The following is a 15130-nucleotide window of genomic DNA, read 5'->3' as shown; positions in this document are numbered from 1 at the left end:
CTGAGATACATGTAGTCGGTTTGTTAATCTGGCAGCTTGATTTATCCAGCAAAATGGCCAATTGCAACTGTGGTCAGATTTTTGAGTCATGACTGTATATGCTTCCATTTCCTGTCAGTCTAATTCACCTCCTGCCTTTTATTAATATTCTTGCAAAGGCAGAACTACACCCACTTCTCTTTCCCAAAGGCACACAGTAATGGGTTGTGAGTTTGATCTTTTACTTCATTTTGATTCCGCAATTAAGCATTACTGCTCAAAGATTAGAATTAATCTTAATCTTCATTTTAAATTATTAGCCATGGCTCAGTGGACAGCACTCTCACCTCTGAATTTCTAAATTGTGGATTCAAGTCCCACTGCAGAGATTTGATCTATGCTGACAATTCAATGCAGTATTGAGGGAGTACTGCACTGTCAGAGATGTTGCCTTTTGAACGAAATGTTAAACCAAAGCTCCCATTTACTTTTCAGGTTAATATAAATAATTTCACAACACTATTTTGGATAAAAGCAGGGGCTATCTCCAGTGTCCTAGCCAATGTTTATTCCTTAACCAACAGGAGAAAGTTAGGACTGCAGATGCTGGAGACCAGAGTTGAAAAGTGTGGTGCTGGAAAAGCACAGCAGGCCAGGTAGCCCTCCAACCACACGGGATGAATGTAGATTTCTCCATCTTCCTTATTTCCCGTCCCCTCACCTTATCTCAGTCCCAAGCCCCGGATTCAGCACCGCCCTCTTGACCTGCAATCTTCTTCCCGACCTCTCCGCCCCCACCCCCTCTCCGGCCTATCACCCTCACCTCCTTCCACCTATCGTATTCCCAGCGCCCCTCCCCCCAGAATCCCCCCCCCCCACCCCACCTTTTATCTCAGCCCACTTGGCACACCAGTCTCATTCCTGAAGAAGGGCTTATGCCCGAAACGTCGATTCTCTTGCTCCTCAGATGCTACCTGGCCTGCTGCGCTTTTACAGCACCACACTTTTCAACTCCTTCACCAACAGTGCTATCTCAGCATTTGGGCTTGCCAACTGTGATTAAACATATACCAGGAGGTTTCATCACATGACTGCACCAATGGCAAAGCAAGAAGGCCAATTGATGAATGTTTGGATAAAAATCAAGCAGCCATTTTTTTCTCGCTTTCAATATTTTTATAACCAGTAAAAGAGAAATGTTCAAAGAAAATGACAAAAAACCCAATCTGTTTTTAAAGTTGTGATGATTTTCCTACAGGGATGCCTCCAGCATTGTCCTGGAGTTTGATCTTTAATTCCAGAAGACTGCAGGCCAATCCTGAAGTGTTGTTAACTCCTTGGTTATTGACACATTACAGGTTGTAGGAGTCTGCTACTAGCAAGTTACCTGCCAAATTTCACATTACGACAGGATTTCAAAAACTACCTCATTGACTGTAATCAAGCTTAGAACATCCTGGGAAGCACTATATAAATACAAGTATTTATTTCTTTCAAACCAAATTCACTAATAACATTTCATGCAAAAATGATCTCTTTGGGATCTACAAACAAAGAAACAATACACCAAGCACTAATACCATCCACAAAGGTACAAACAGAAGTTAAATGCATTTACACTTTCCCAAGTTGCATCCCAGTTGTAAGAGGTGTGACTTTGGACCTAAAAGCATTGCCAATGTTTGCCTGCTCATGCTCCATTCTCCAGGTTTGTTGGTGTTCACATACTTGTCCCATAGGGTGGAATGTTTGGTTTAAAACCTGGACTTGAGGCACCTCAGAATTGTACAGTGCCAAGCAGTTAATTATTGTGCAGTTAGCTATGGAGGAGTGAACTTCACACAGAGATCCACATGAAGCTTAGCTATTTTAAGGCTTTGAAAACAAGCAACATTTAAGAGAAACATACCATGTTTCAAGCATACCATGTAGAAGGTGAAATCATAAATATAGTTATCTGAAACACAGAAACAAAAACAGAAATTGCTAGAAAAGCTCAGCAGGTCTGGCAGCATCTGTGGAGAGAAATTAGAGTTAGCGTTTTGGGTCTAGTGATCCTTCCTCAGATCTCTCCCCACAGGTGCTGCCAGAACTGCTAAGCTTTTCCAGCAATTTCTCTTTTTCTTTCTAATCTCTAGCATCCACAGTTCATTCAGTTTTTATCTGAAACACAGGTTGGTTTAAAACTCTGTCGTAGCTATGTTATCCAAGTACATTAGAGGATGTGCAAGAGAGTATTGTACACAAGGTCTAGTGAATGACTGTTTGCTTTTGAAAGTCACCGTCAGTCTTAGAGGGATTGTCCTAATCAATTTACGAGAAACAGTGAGCACAAAAAATGCAGTAAGTAAATGCTGCTACAGCGATCACAAACAAAGCAGACACAAGCGAGTTATTTTGGCAGCTTCGCAGTGATTTTCAATAAATTCACTACTACCCTTAACGTGTACATTGCTGACAGTGCATGTTCAGTTGACAGTGATTCTGAAAGTCTCCTGGCAAATAAAAAGACAATATGGGACAATGTGACCACAGCAGTAATAATCTAGTTGCTCATTTTGAGGTTTTGTATTCCTCTGCACTTTCTGAAGAAGATAAAGTAATAGTAGGGCAGCACGGTGGCTCATTGGTTAGCACTGCTGCCTCATAGTGCGAGGGACCCATTCTAACCTTGGGTGATTGTCTGTGTGGAGTTTACACATTCTCCGTGTGTCTGCGTGGGTTTCCTCCCATAATCCAAAATTGTGCAGATTAGGTGATTTGGCCGTGTTAAAGTGCCCTGTAGTGTCCAGGGATGTGCAGGCTAGATGGATTAGTCACAGAAATGTAGGGTTAAGATGATGAGGGTGGTGGAGTCTGGATGGGATCCTCTTTGGGGATTCAGTGCAGACTCGATTGGTCAAATAGCCTCTATCTGCACAGTAGGAATTCTATGATTTTAAATTGTAAGTAGGATTGTGGAATAATGAAGAATAGTAAGTCGGAGAAAGGGTGGAATTTTATTATTTCTTAATTCTTTCACAGAGTTGCCAGAAGGATAGCATTTGTTGTTCATCCCTCACTGCCCTTGAGTGGCTTACCAGGATCACTTGAGAGGACATTGCTGTGGATCTGGAGTCATGTGTAGACCTAATCAGGTAAGGACAGCAAATTTCATTCCCTAAAACGACATTAGTGAACCAATGAGTTTTTACCACAGTCAACAATGATTTCATGGCCACCATTACTAAGGCTGGATTTTAATTCCAGATTTATTAATTGAATTCAAATTCCATCAGCTGCTGTGTTCCCAGAGTATTAGCCTGTGCATCTGGATTACTATCTGACATTACCACCTTCCCTGGGAGCTTCAGAATCAGAAACAAATGATATAAGTGCAACAAGACAACTCTCCTAAAGAGGGAAGAGCTTGCATTTGTATGGTATCTTCCATGAATGCTGTTTCACTGTTGATTGAAATACTGTCACTGCTGCATGCAGGACTAGCACACAAACTTGATGAACGACTTCTAAAAACCCAGATGTGTGGTAGAATACCATATCATGGCTAAGAAACATAAATCTTACTGTTACACATGCAAGATAACAGAATGCATCTTGGTTTAGAGGCCACACATGTTGTACAATGGGATCTTGTCTCCAAGTAGTAAACTTTGCATTTCTGTAATAGGATACCTCACTTACAAAGCATCTAGGAATGTAATGGTTTGTCTAGATTGTCATTATACTTATGCTGGATGAAAAGATGCAGGAGAGGAATGCAGTTTATCAATGAATCTCAATACCGATGTCAGGGGTCTTATATCAGGAAGCCTCCACCAGCTACGTCCATGTAAGAGTGTTAAATCTGGATTTAGCTACACTCAAACTTATGGAGTGAAAGCTTACTAAGGCTTTGGCATTGTACTCCCCATCTCCAAAATTAATTATTAGTTTCACAAATTCAAAGCCACTTAGTTAGTGCCCCCTACCCAGTATGAGCTGGAAGGATGATTGGATAATTAAATACAGGACCACAACCTCACAAGCTGGCTTCTATATGAAACAAGCACATTGTCCAATGATGCTACATTGCCAAGAATGCATTCAGATGAATCGACCACCTCTGTAATCATTCACTCCCCTCCCTCCTGTTTTGCACTGGCAATTTAAAAAGTAAGATCCAATTATTTAATTACAGCAATTATGCTCCACAGATTCATTTCAAATATGGTACAAGTGATGGAGAAAATCAAGAGTGATTTTTTTGGGGGGGGGAAATTTGCCTTGGAGATGCAGCTGGTATAACTGGAAGACAACAAGGTTTCCAAATAGACAAAATAATTAAAACTTTTGCAGAAATAAAGACTGCATAATGAATTTAATTTACTCTGTTTACAAACTTAATCAAATGATTAATCTTTCTGTAGCTGAACATTGATTGTCATCTGTTAGTATCCCAAAGTTATACTGAGTGATAATATCTCCTGACATTTTGATTTATTTAGGAAGTCGGTCTGAACCTAATACATTATTTCAATATGACAGAATGAATTATTATGTAAAGTAAGCTGCTGTTATTCAATCTATACTGCACTAAAATTACAAAGTAGGTACACAGGGAGACATTCACAAGCCTGTGCTGACAGGCTGCAAACGAAAGTAGACTAGACCCTCCCTCAGACCCCAGCTCCCCCACAAACCTTTGCAATGCATTCTCCACACCCCCACCACCCCACCCCCCCCACCCCCCCACCCCAGTTTCTCTTATGAATCATTCATTGGAGGATTGACATTTTGTTACTGAAACCAAAAGTTATTCTGTTAAAGATGTGCACGAATGATGAGCTGACTGCAGCACAGTTCTTAGTAATGAACAAAAGGACAACTCATATTTTTACAGTGCCCTCTAACACTGTAAAGCAACCCAGGCCCTTCACAGAAGCATTATTAAACCAAATCTGACACCAAGCCGCATTGAGATATTAGGTCAGGTTTGGTCACAGAGGTAAGTTTAAGGAGCATCTTGAAAAGGAGACAAATTAAGTCAAGAGGGTTAGGGATAGAATTCCACAGCTTAGCATCTAAGCAGCAGAAGGCACAGCCAGTAATGGTGGCAAGAGACCAGACTTAGAAGATTGCAGTGATCATGGGAGGTCGTAGGGCCTGAGGGAGATTACAGAGATAGGTAGAGATGAGGCCACTAACAGGTATGGAAACAGTAGTAAGGACTGGATGGGTACCAGTGTAAGTCAGTGATCTTGGGGACAAAGAGTGCTCAAAAGCATAAACCAAACCAACCTCTGTGTGCGACAGATTAATGAAAAGGGAATAAATCTGATTTGCATGCAAACTACGATCATAGGGAAACAATCTTGTGAATCTCAGCCAATGTTTCAAATCTCATTCAAGTTAAAACCATATTATTGCAGCCTCTATCACCCATAATGTTTCTTCAAGGTTGCTCTGCTCACTAGATGCACAAGTTCTCACGGCAGCCACAGCTCAAGTGTCAATTCAGCTAACTCAGGTTGTATCTTAAAGAACTGCCTCTTTTTTTGAAAAAGCATATTAAGGGCCAGGGAAGAGAAGAATAGATTTTCTAAACTAAGACATGACTGGCTTGCTCCGCTGAGCTCCAGTCAACAATGTGGATACTTGCCCTACCCTGACAATGATAACAAGATACATGCTACAGAATTGTAGAATCCCTAGTGTGGAAACAGGCTGTTCGGCCCAACAAGTCCACACTGACCCTCCAAAGAGCAATCCACCCAGACACATTCTCCTACCCTATTATACTATATTTACCCCTGACTAACTAACCTGCACATCTTTTTTTGGATTGAGGGAGGAAACAGGAGCACCCAGAGAAAACCCACGCAGACACGGAAGAATGTGCAAACTCCACACAGACAGTCACTCGAGGTTGGAATCAAACCCGGGTCCCTGGTGCTGTGAGGCAGCAGTGCAAACCACTGAGCCACCGTGCCGCCCCATTCCAGTGGAAATTACAGAGCAGCTCATGTCAACAATCCCTCACATTATCCAGTTATTTATCTGCAGAGATCAATTACGTTCTAAACCGGCAGATCGTCATTGGAAGTAAAGGGACTTCTTCACTAATTCAGCCTGCCACCTGCAGATGTGGGAGGCACAGCATTGCCTCTTAATAGTGACTTTCACATAATCACATACAGGGTTTAGAGACGAGCTATGGATTAATTCTAAAGAAATTGCAAAGAAATTGTCAGCTTGCAAATAAAAAATCACAGACGATACCCATTTCTGATTCCAGGAGGTTTTGTACTGAGACAGACAGGTATTACAGAGCAGGACTGTAATCACTGCCATTACTATCAATGAGCCTCAAGAGAGAAAGCATTTTTACCTCTTCATCTTAAGCCCATCACGGAGGACAGCGGTCATTCAACTCCCAAGCAGAATATGTAATTTACTCAACTGATTTTGTGTCCGAATGCTAAAAATTGACTTAAAATATTTTGTTTCTTGAAATAACATTCTTGGAGCAGTGCTCTCAAGAATTACATTTTTGCATGTTTGAAATCAGGACTATGCAGAAAGCTAAGGAGACTAGTGGCCAGTGGTTACAGGTTAAGTATCAATGCTAGGTACCTGCTTAATTGAATGCACACACTTCAATTTGCCAATTACTGCTTTGCTGCATTTCATCCTCAGATGTGCCACTTTACCTGCTGATTAAGTTGTCAGAATTCATAGTAAATTGATTTATGCTCACTTTCATCTCTATGTGTTATTTCTAAACATATCCAATTTGAGTTTAACAAAAGGACCCAAGTCCTGAACATACTGCATCTTATTTTTCCCTACCACAGCCTGCCCCCGATAAAGGAAATCATTATATCACATTCACAATGTTTTTGTAGCAAAGCATGGGCTACGATTCCAGAGAGAGATAAATCAATCTTTCCATCTAAGGACCCATGATATAATTTGGTGTGCCAACACAAGAATACATCAAAGAGAGTGATTTCTACATTGCTTGAAAACTGAAATGAGAAGTACAGTTGTTCAATGTTAAAAAGAACTCAGAAATCTTACAAATCTAGTGTGGATCTGGAAATATAGGGGCTGATTCCTAGTTTCAGAACAGGTGAGGTTGTATTTCCTCACGCCGTGCAAGTTACTAAACATAAGAAAGTGTCAAAGGATCTCACACAGAATATTAACAAGAGCCAATCGTCATTTTACTAGAAACACAACATTAATTGGAAATCCAAATTTACATGCACAGATTATTCCGAATACAAACCTCGCCCTGGTGTACAGTAGCTGCGATGTGCACGAGCTATAGGGTGCATTCAATAACTCACCAAACCTTCTTCAACATCAACTCCAAAACCTGTGGTTCCCTATCACTTGGAAGAACCAGGACAAACAAGTACATGGAAACACCAGCATCATCAAATTCCCAAATTTGTGAAAATACATTGTCATTCCTTCATTGTCACTGGGTGGAAATCTTGAAACTCTCTGCCTAATAGCACTGTGGGATAACGAAGACCATTTTCACTGCTGTGTTTGAAGAAATCAGTTCATGACCTTCTTTTCAATGGCAGTTGGAGATGGGCAACAAATGTTGGCCTTGCCAGCGATGACCACATGAAGATTTCAAGTTTTAAAAAATCCATTCAGCAATTTACATTCACACTGACATGCTGGCAATGCAAAAGAGAACTTGTTCCTTCTGTGCAAGAGGGACATCACACATGAGCACCAGTGTCAGCACGCAGAGGGAGCGTTGGGGTGAGCCTCCAAATCAGCAAACTGTCTCCTTCAGCAGGGGCAGCATGGTGACACTGCTGCCAATGCCAAGTGCTCGTACAGCTGGATTGTGCCAGGGAAGAAGCTTTGCAGACATTGGACTTGTGCCCACAGTCCCAATGGATACCAAATGCAAACAAACAGTGGATGCAACAGTAAATACACAGCGCAGGTGGGACAAATACACTGTTTGACTAGAGACAGACATCAGAGCCCAAAATGAGCCATAACAATTATGAAAACCATTGCCCAGAAAGCATATTGTATGTGCTGTGTAACCTGTGGTGAAAAGGCCTCGACAAATAGAGTCATAGAGATGTATAGCACGGAAACAGACCCTTCAATCCAAATTGTCCATGCCATCCAGATATCCCAGCCTAATCTAGTCCCATTTGTCAGCACTTGGCCCATATCCCTCTAAACCCTTCCTATTCAGATACCCATCCAGATGCCTTTTAAATGTTACCAGTCTCCAACACTGTGGCAGCTCATTCCATACACACACGACCCTCTGCATGAAGAAGTTGCCCTTTACATCTCTTTTATATCTTTCTCCTCTCACACAAAACCTATGCCCTCTAGTTCTGGACTCCTCCACCCCAGGGAAAAGACTTTTGTCTATTTATTCTATCCATGTCCCTCATGATTTTATAAACCTCTATGAAGTCATGTCTCAGCCTCTGATGCTCCAGGGAAAACAACCATGGCCTATTCAGCCTCTCTTTACAGCTCAAATCCTCCAACCCTGGCAACATTCTTGTAAATCTTTTCTGGACCCCTTTCAACTTTCACAACATAGAGATGTACAGCATGGAAACAGACCCTTCGGTCCAATTCGTCCATGCTGATCAGATATCCCAACCCAATCTAGTCCCACCTGCCAGCACCTGGCCCATATCCCTCCAAACCCTTCCTATTCATATGCCCATCCAGATGCCTTTTTAATATTGCAACTTTTATTATTTGCTTTTTCTCAAAATGGAGTCTAAAAAAATTGAAATTATTTTACTTCAAACAAAAAGATTAAAATAAACTGTACTATTGCTGTATACTCCCACTATAAAATATAAGAAACACTGGTCTGTTACACGATAGAAAGGTCCGAAAAGGCCAGGATCAAAAGTGGGTAAAACAGTTGAAATGAGAGCAAGGAGATGGGACGTCAAGAATGTCAGTGGGACTGATTATCTAACTTCATGGACAACAGCAACTTGAGTCAAAATGGCTTGACAGTGGTATTCTCTTACGCCATAGGTCAGAGGGAACAAAAACTGTATAAAATAAAATTCCCCAAAGGCTGTATTTAAATAGAACTTTTAACATGGTAAAACACCCCAAGGTGCTTCACAGGAGTATTCTCAGTTAGAATGTGATACAGAGCTACATAAAAAACATATCAGGGCTGATGATTAAAAGCTTAGGTTTTAAGGAGTGCTTTGAAAGGGGGAAAGGGAGGTCAAGAGGTGGGGAAGTTTTAGGAGAGAATAGAACCTTATCAGCTGAAGGCATGGCTACCGATGATGCAGCAATTAAGAGGGCAGAATTAGAGGAACACATATCTGAGAGGGTTGTAGGTCAGAGGAGGCTACAAAACAGACAATGTAATTTGCACTGACTGATACACGCTGTATAAAGAGGCCAACTCCTGTGATTCACTTAATGGAGATGCCAGTTCAAATGAAAACCAAATGCACATTGCAGTTGAGACCACATCCCACCCCATTACTATTCCACCCACCACATCCCTTACAAAATCATGCAGGCTGTGGTTACCCATTTTACCGGTTGTCACCACCACCTTCTTTGTTTTAAGCTGAGAAAGTTATAATTGATGGTACATGTGTTAATAAACTGAGGGATATTCTGCTACTGAGATACCCTGCTGACAGAAAATGCCGTACAACTCAAGAATGTTTTTCCCAGTCTGTCCACACAGATTGCAAACACTTTGGCTAGATTACACCTCTGGTTCTTAGAAGAAAAACTAAAATGATAAATTAGCAACCATTTCAGTATCAGTAAAACACAGGTGTCAATTGCTCCTGGTGAAGATACAGTAACTTCATTCAAGAGGAGTTTAAACAAATCTAGAAATAATTATTGCCACGGTAATTGGACAAATGTGTAACATATTCGTACAGCATTTATCTGGTTGCTGTTTTAAATGGAGGCATTAACCCATTTATTTTAAATGGATTAATACCTCCTTTAACACATTAAATTGCACACTGTCATTCCACCTCATTAATAGTTCATTGGCTAATATTCCCAGCTGTAATATCTGGTTATGGATGAGGTGTTCAACAGAGGCCTATGTCTGCCCTCTCAGCTGGACTTATATAATCCCAGGCCACTATTCACAGAACAGCAGGAGAGGTTTCCCAGGGTCTCTTATCTTTCAACCAGCTGGATGAAGAGAACAAGAGTATCTGGTCATTCTCTCAGTATGTCTGTGGGACCTTACTGTGCTCAAATCGGTTGCCATGTTTCTTACTTCGCGACTGTGATTACCCTTCAAAAATCCTTCCATTTTCTGAAGGGTACTTTGGGAGATCCCAAGATGGTGAATGGTGCTATATAAACGCAACTCAATCCAGTCTCATTCTTCCATCTGCTGCAGTAACATTGGCCACTGCTCACTGGGCTATTCCAGCTCTGCTAGGAAAACAAAATTCCACAGAGTTTTACCTCAAAGCAAGTGGATTTATTTTTTTATGATTCCAGACTTTTCTGGAACGTCTCAATGGTTACAGCTGCAAGGTTTATGGTATCATTGCACAAATTCACCCCAATGATTCAATTCTTCCCAGATTATTTACTGCACATTCTGGTGTGAGAGGGAAAACACTGACACAAGTGCAGCACCGGTACAAATTCTCAATGTCTGGCATAAGATTCCATTTGTAAGTAAACTACAGAATTTAAAATGTTACACAGCTTAGGAGTTCCATGTCAGTTATTTATAATAGCCAAGAATTTAAAGAGTGTTACTCCCACACAGTTCCACCAGGAGACTCTGCTCAAGATTTACTTCTGTCTTCGATCTCAAAATTTCAAGTATTATTTCAACAAATTAAATAATTTGCACACAATACTATGGACTGCCCAAAACAGGTCTCTGCCCAGAAATTTCATCCTCTTCCAAAGTGAAACTCAAGTCTTGTCATTTGGCTGATTTTCTGAACTTATCACTTTTTTTAAGAAACTAATTATCGTAAAAATTATTGATTCCATCTTTGCCTGATAAATCCTTATCTCCAAAATATTCTCCAAGAAAACTGCATTCCTCTGATTCTGGCCTAGAACATAAGACTATAAATCACAAGAGCAGATGTAGGCCATTCAATCCACCAAGTCTTCTCTGCTACCCAAAGAGGTTGTAGCTGATCTGATAATATTTACCTTCACTTTCTTGCCTTTTCCCCATAATCCTTGATTCCCTCACTGACTGAAAATCTATGGCGGCACTGCTGCTTCACAGCGCAGACCCGGGTTCAATTCCAGCCTCGGGCGACTGTCTATGTGGAGTTTGCACATTCTCCCTGTGTCTGCATGGGTTTCCTCCGGGTGCTCCGGTTTCCTCCCACAGTCCAAAAATGTCCAGGTTAGGTGAATTGGCCATGCAAAAATTGCCTGTAGTGTTAGGTGAAGGGGTAAATGTAGGGGAATGGGTCTGGGTGGGTTGCTCTTCGGAGGGTCGGTGTGGACTTGTTGGGCCGAAGGGCCTGTTTCCACACTATAAGTAATCTAATCTATCTCAGCCTTGCATATGCCTAACAACTCAGCCTCTACAGACCTCTGGTAAAGGATTCCACAGAGTATCCCACATTTTAATCACTTCCACATTAGGGTTAAGCCTTCAGCTGCCTGGACCCAAGCTCTGGAATTCTTTCCCTAAAACTTTCATACATTTCCTCCTCCTACATGATGCCCTTTAAAACCTGAAACAAGTTTTTGGTCATCTGCACTGATATCTCCTTATGTGACTCAGTGTTACATTTTGTTTTATAATGTTCCTGTGAAACACCCTGGGATTTTCTTTTAAGTTAAATGTGCTATATAAATACAAGCTGTTGTTACTGATAAACACCACTATTGTGATCTTGGAAATTAGATTTTGCAAGATATTTTTGTGATCGTTAATTCGTATTCGTTAGAGGACTCAAGTAATTTAAATCACTCTAGTACCAAGACAGAAAGTCTTGAATACAAAAGTAAGATACTGCAGATGTTGGAAATCTGCAAATAAAAAACAGAAAATACTGGATATCGTCATATGTTACCTGTGCTGCTGACTATTTCCAAAATGTTGTGTTTTTATTTGTTGGAGAAGTTTGTCTGGCAACCCTAATAGGGCATTTAAAGCAGCATATTCTACTGTTTGTCTATGTTGTCACACAGATTTCCTAAATGTTTGGTTGTCAGACCATATACATAACAACGTGCATCCATTTTGCATCTTTAACATAATAAACTACCTTGAGAAGGTGGTACTGTAGTGGTCTCGTAATCCAGATACCTCAGATTAATGACATGACATGGGTTTGAATCCTACCATGGCAAGTTTGAGTTCAGTGAAATTTGGAATTTAAGTTGAAAATTTGCCCAATGGTAACCATGTAAAGTTAGGGATGGGCAAAAAAATGTCAGCCTGTAAACCTACATATGATCTATTTTTAAAAAGATTTAAAAGGGCCATAAGGAGCAACCTTTTCATACAATAGGTGGTGAGTTTATGGAATGAGCTGGCAGAGGAGGTGGTGGAGGCTGGTAAAATTACACCATTTAAAAGACATCTGGATGGATATATGACTAGGAAGGGTTTAGAGGGATATGGGCCAAGTGCTGGCAAATGGAACTGGATTAATGTAAGATATCTGGTCAGCACGGACGAGTATGTTTCCATGCTGTATATCTCTATGACTCTATCAGGACAGATCATAAATACTTGGCTGAAGAAGTAGGATTTTAGTAGCCTATAAAGGAGAAGGAGAGGTGGAGATGGTTAGGTAAGGAATTTCAGAGGTTAGGGCCCAGGCTGTTAAAGATACAACCTCCAATTTAAGGGGAAAAGATATAAAAGCCTTTTTTTTAATGTTGAATTATGTTTTAAAACTTTTATTCATTGTGGATTTTTGCCATGAAGATTCCTGTCGTCATTGGGACCTGTGATATGTCTCAACATCATTCCAGCCAATTTCAGATAAAGAGTCCCAGTAGGAGTGAAAATGCAAGGCTTCTATGTGGAAGTGAACAATAACAAATCACTGACCCTTGTTTAAGGAAAGACACTGTTAAAATTCAAGGAGACCATGCTGTAAGTTTGACTTACATCACACAGGACATCTACCTCAGAACGACCTTACTGAAACAACTGTCATACTTCCAGAGCTAGTTCCTCCAGCAATTTGCCAATCTGAAAAGTACCCATTATGATCATACCTTTGCTTACAAAACTAGATACAAAATAAAATGCCGCCGTGGTCAGCAATGTCATGAGCAACCCAGCAGCATAATGTTGTCACGATGACACCATACTCGAACTGTTCAGCCATCCCGCAACATTTTGACTGCTAACAGTGACACCGTGTTATTAAATGGTCAATAGGTGAAGAGTTTGGCCATGATATATAGGTCTACAAGTTCAATTGTGAAGCCACCAGGAATAGCGGTTGTCAGCTTTCCTTTGTGTTTATAGTTGAAACAGAAATAAAAGTTTTGATTCTAGTATGCAATGGGAAAAAAAACAAGTTGGTGAAATCCCCATCTGAAATTTTGCAGGTTTCATTTAAAGAGAAGAAAACAGAAATGAAAAGGTCCTAGAGAGTGAAATTATAGAGTCATGGGGAGATTCCATACACTTCATTTCAGCTTTCAATCAATTTAGCACTTAATCCCACCAAGTCTAAAAAATGAATTCCAGTGTCTTTAATGAATAAGCTTTCCTCTGGTTATAGCAAACACTTGCTGGGAAGTGATATCCCACATTGCCAGTCAAATATCTGTAATTTTTCACTCCAGGTTCAAGAATTGCAACCTCAATCATTTTACTGTAAAAATTGCAGCCTACAGAGATTCTTTATTAGTTGTCCTTCATGAGAAAAACAAATGCCACAGTTAGCTGAAACGACACAGGCCAAAGTCTCCAGCTTCTGGGAACAGGAAGGAAGATGCCACGCTTGTCTCGATAGCTGCTTCCTCTCCACTTTACTTGCTTTTGTGATTACCTCACCACTCCCACTCACTGCACAATTGCAGAATCTTTTCCAGCTACACCCAATTCTGTTATTTGTTTTACATCCCTAATCAGCCCAAAGAGAAGGAATGGCTGGCATTCCCATATGAAGAAAGTTCTCCAGATAGGATTGCAATATTAATATAGTGTTCACAAACTTTGCATTGTCAAAATGGCTGCATTTAGAAAGGTCATGCGTTTATATAGCACCTTTCATGACCTCAGGCTTTGCAGCAAATTAATCATTTTTGAAGCACAGTCCATATTGTGATGCAGGAACCACAACATTTGCACACTTCCCTCGGACAAGAATAAGTTCATGGCCAGATTGCCTTTTTGACATATTGATTGCTGTGGCTTCAGTTAGCTTGATCACAATTCTAGAATATCCTTCCTACCCCTCTCCACCTTGGATTCCCCAGTAAAATCACACCTTAAACCTAGCTATTTGGTCAAGGTTTTGATAGTCCGACTGAGTGGGCTAGACATCAGTTTGGGCACATTTCTAGGTCCCAGGCCTTCACCCTTATGTCCAATGAGGTCTTTGACTGAAAGCAAAAATTGCTGAAAAGACTCAGTAGGTCTTGCAGCATCTGTGGAGAGAAAGAAGAGCTAACATCCAGTTCTTCTGAACTGACTGTAACTGGGAAAAGTTTGGGGGAGGGGGAAGGAGTAAACAATAGTTGGAGGTGGAACCCAAAGAAGGGGAAAAACAGTTGGGCAACCAAAGGAATGGGTAAAGATCAGCCTGGGAGTTTGAATAAGGTGTTAATGGGGATCGTTAGTGGCTGACAGTGTGCTAGCAGCTCGTGTGATGACAAGGCCTGTGTGTGGGGGGGTTGGGGTAAAGACATGGGAGATGGTGCACAGGCCCCAAAATTATTGAACTGGATTTGAGTCCAAAAGGTTGCAAGATTCCCAAACAGAAAATGAGGTGTTGTTCTTCCAATCTGCACTGAGATTCGCTGGAGCATTGTTGCAAGCCTCAGGCAGGGATGTTGGCCAGGGAACAGTGTGTTGAAATGACAGGCAATTGGAAGCTCAGGGTCATTTTTTGCAGACAGAACATTCTGAAAAGCGGTCGCCCAGTCTGCACTTCATTTCCCCAATGTACAGGAGACCACATTGTGA

At 41.0% G+C, this 15130-nt stretch overlaps 1 protein-coding gene and 1 long non-coding RNA gene across 4 annotated transcripts in view; one reads left to right on the top strand and one right to left on the bottom strand.

Annotated features, from left to right (window-relative positions):
* The window catches only part of LOC140496056 (mastermind-like protein 2), a 126950-nt gene that overhangs the window by 90661 nt on the left and 21159 nt on the right, over positions 1-15130 (bottom strand). The gene's annotated exons all lie outside the window — the stretch shown is intronic.
* Positions 1-15130, top strand: part of LOC140496057 (uncharacterized) — a 45250-nt gene that overhangs the window by 14111 nt on the left and 16009 nt on the right. The window contains exon 2 of the long non-coding RNA XR_011964149.1: positions 3004-3116. This is a non-coding gene — a long non-coding RNA (uncharacterized lncRNA). The remainder of the gene's footprint in view (positions 1-3003; positions 3117-15130) is intronic.

Source organism: Chiloscyllium punctatum, chromosome 25 (genome assembly GCF_047496795.1).
Source record: "Chiloscyllium punctatum isolate Juve2018m chromosome 25, sChiPun1.3, whole genome shotgun sequence".
NCBI lineage: Eukaryota > Metazoa > Chordata > Chondrichthyes > Orectolobiformes > Hemiscylliidae > Chiloscyllium > Chiloscyllium punctatum.
Note: the sequence above shows the minus strand (reverse complement) of the source record. Positions and strands in the feature narration are given on the sequence as shown.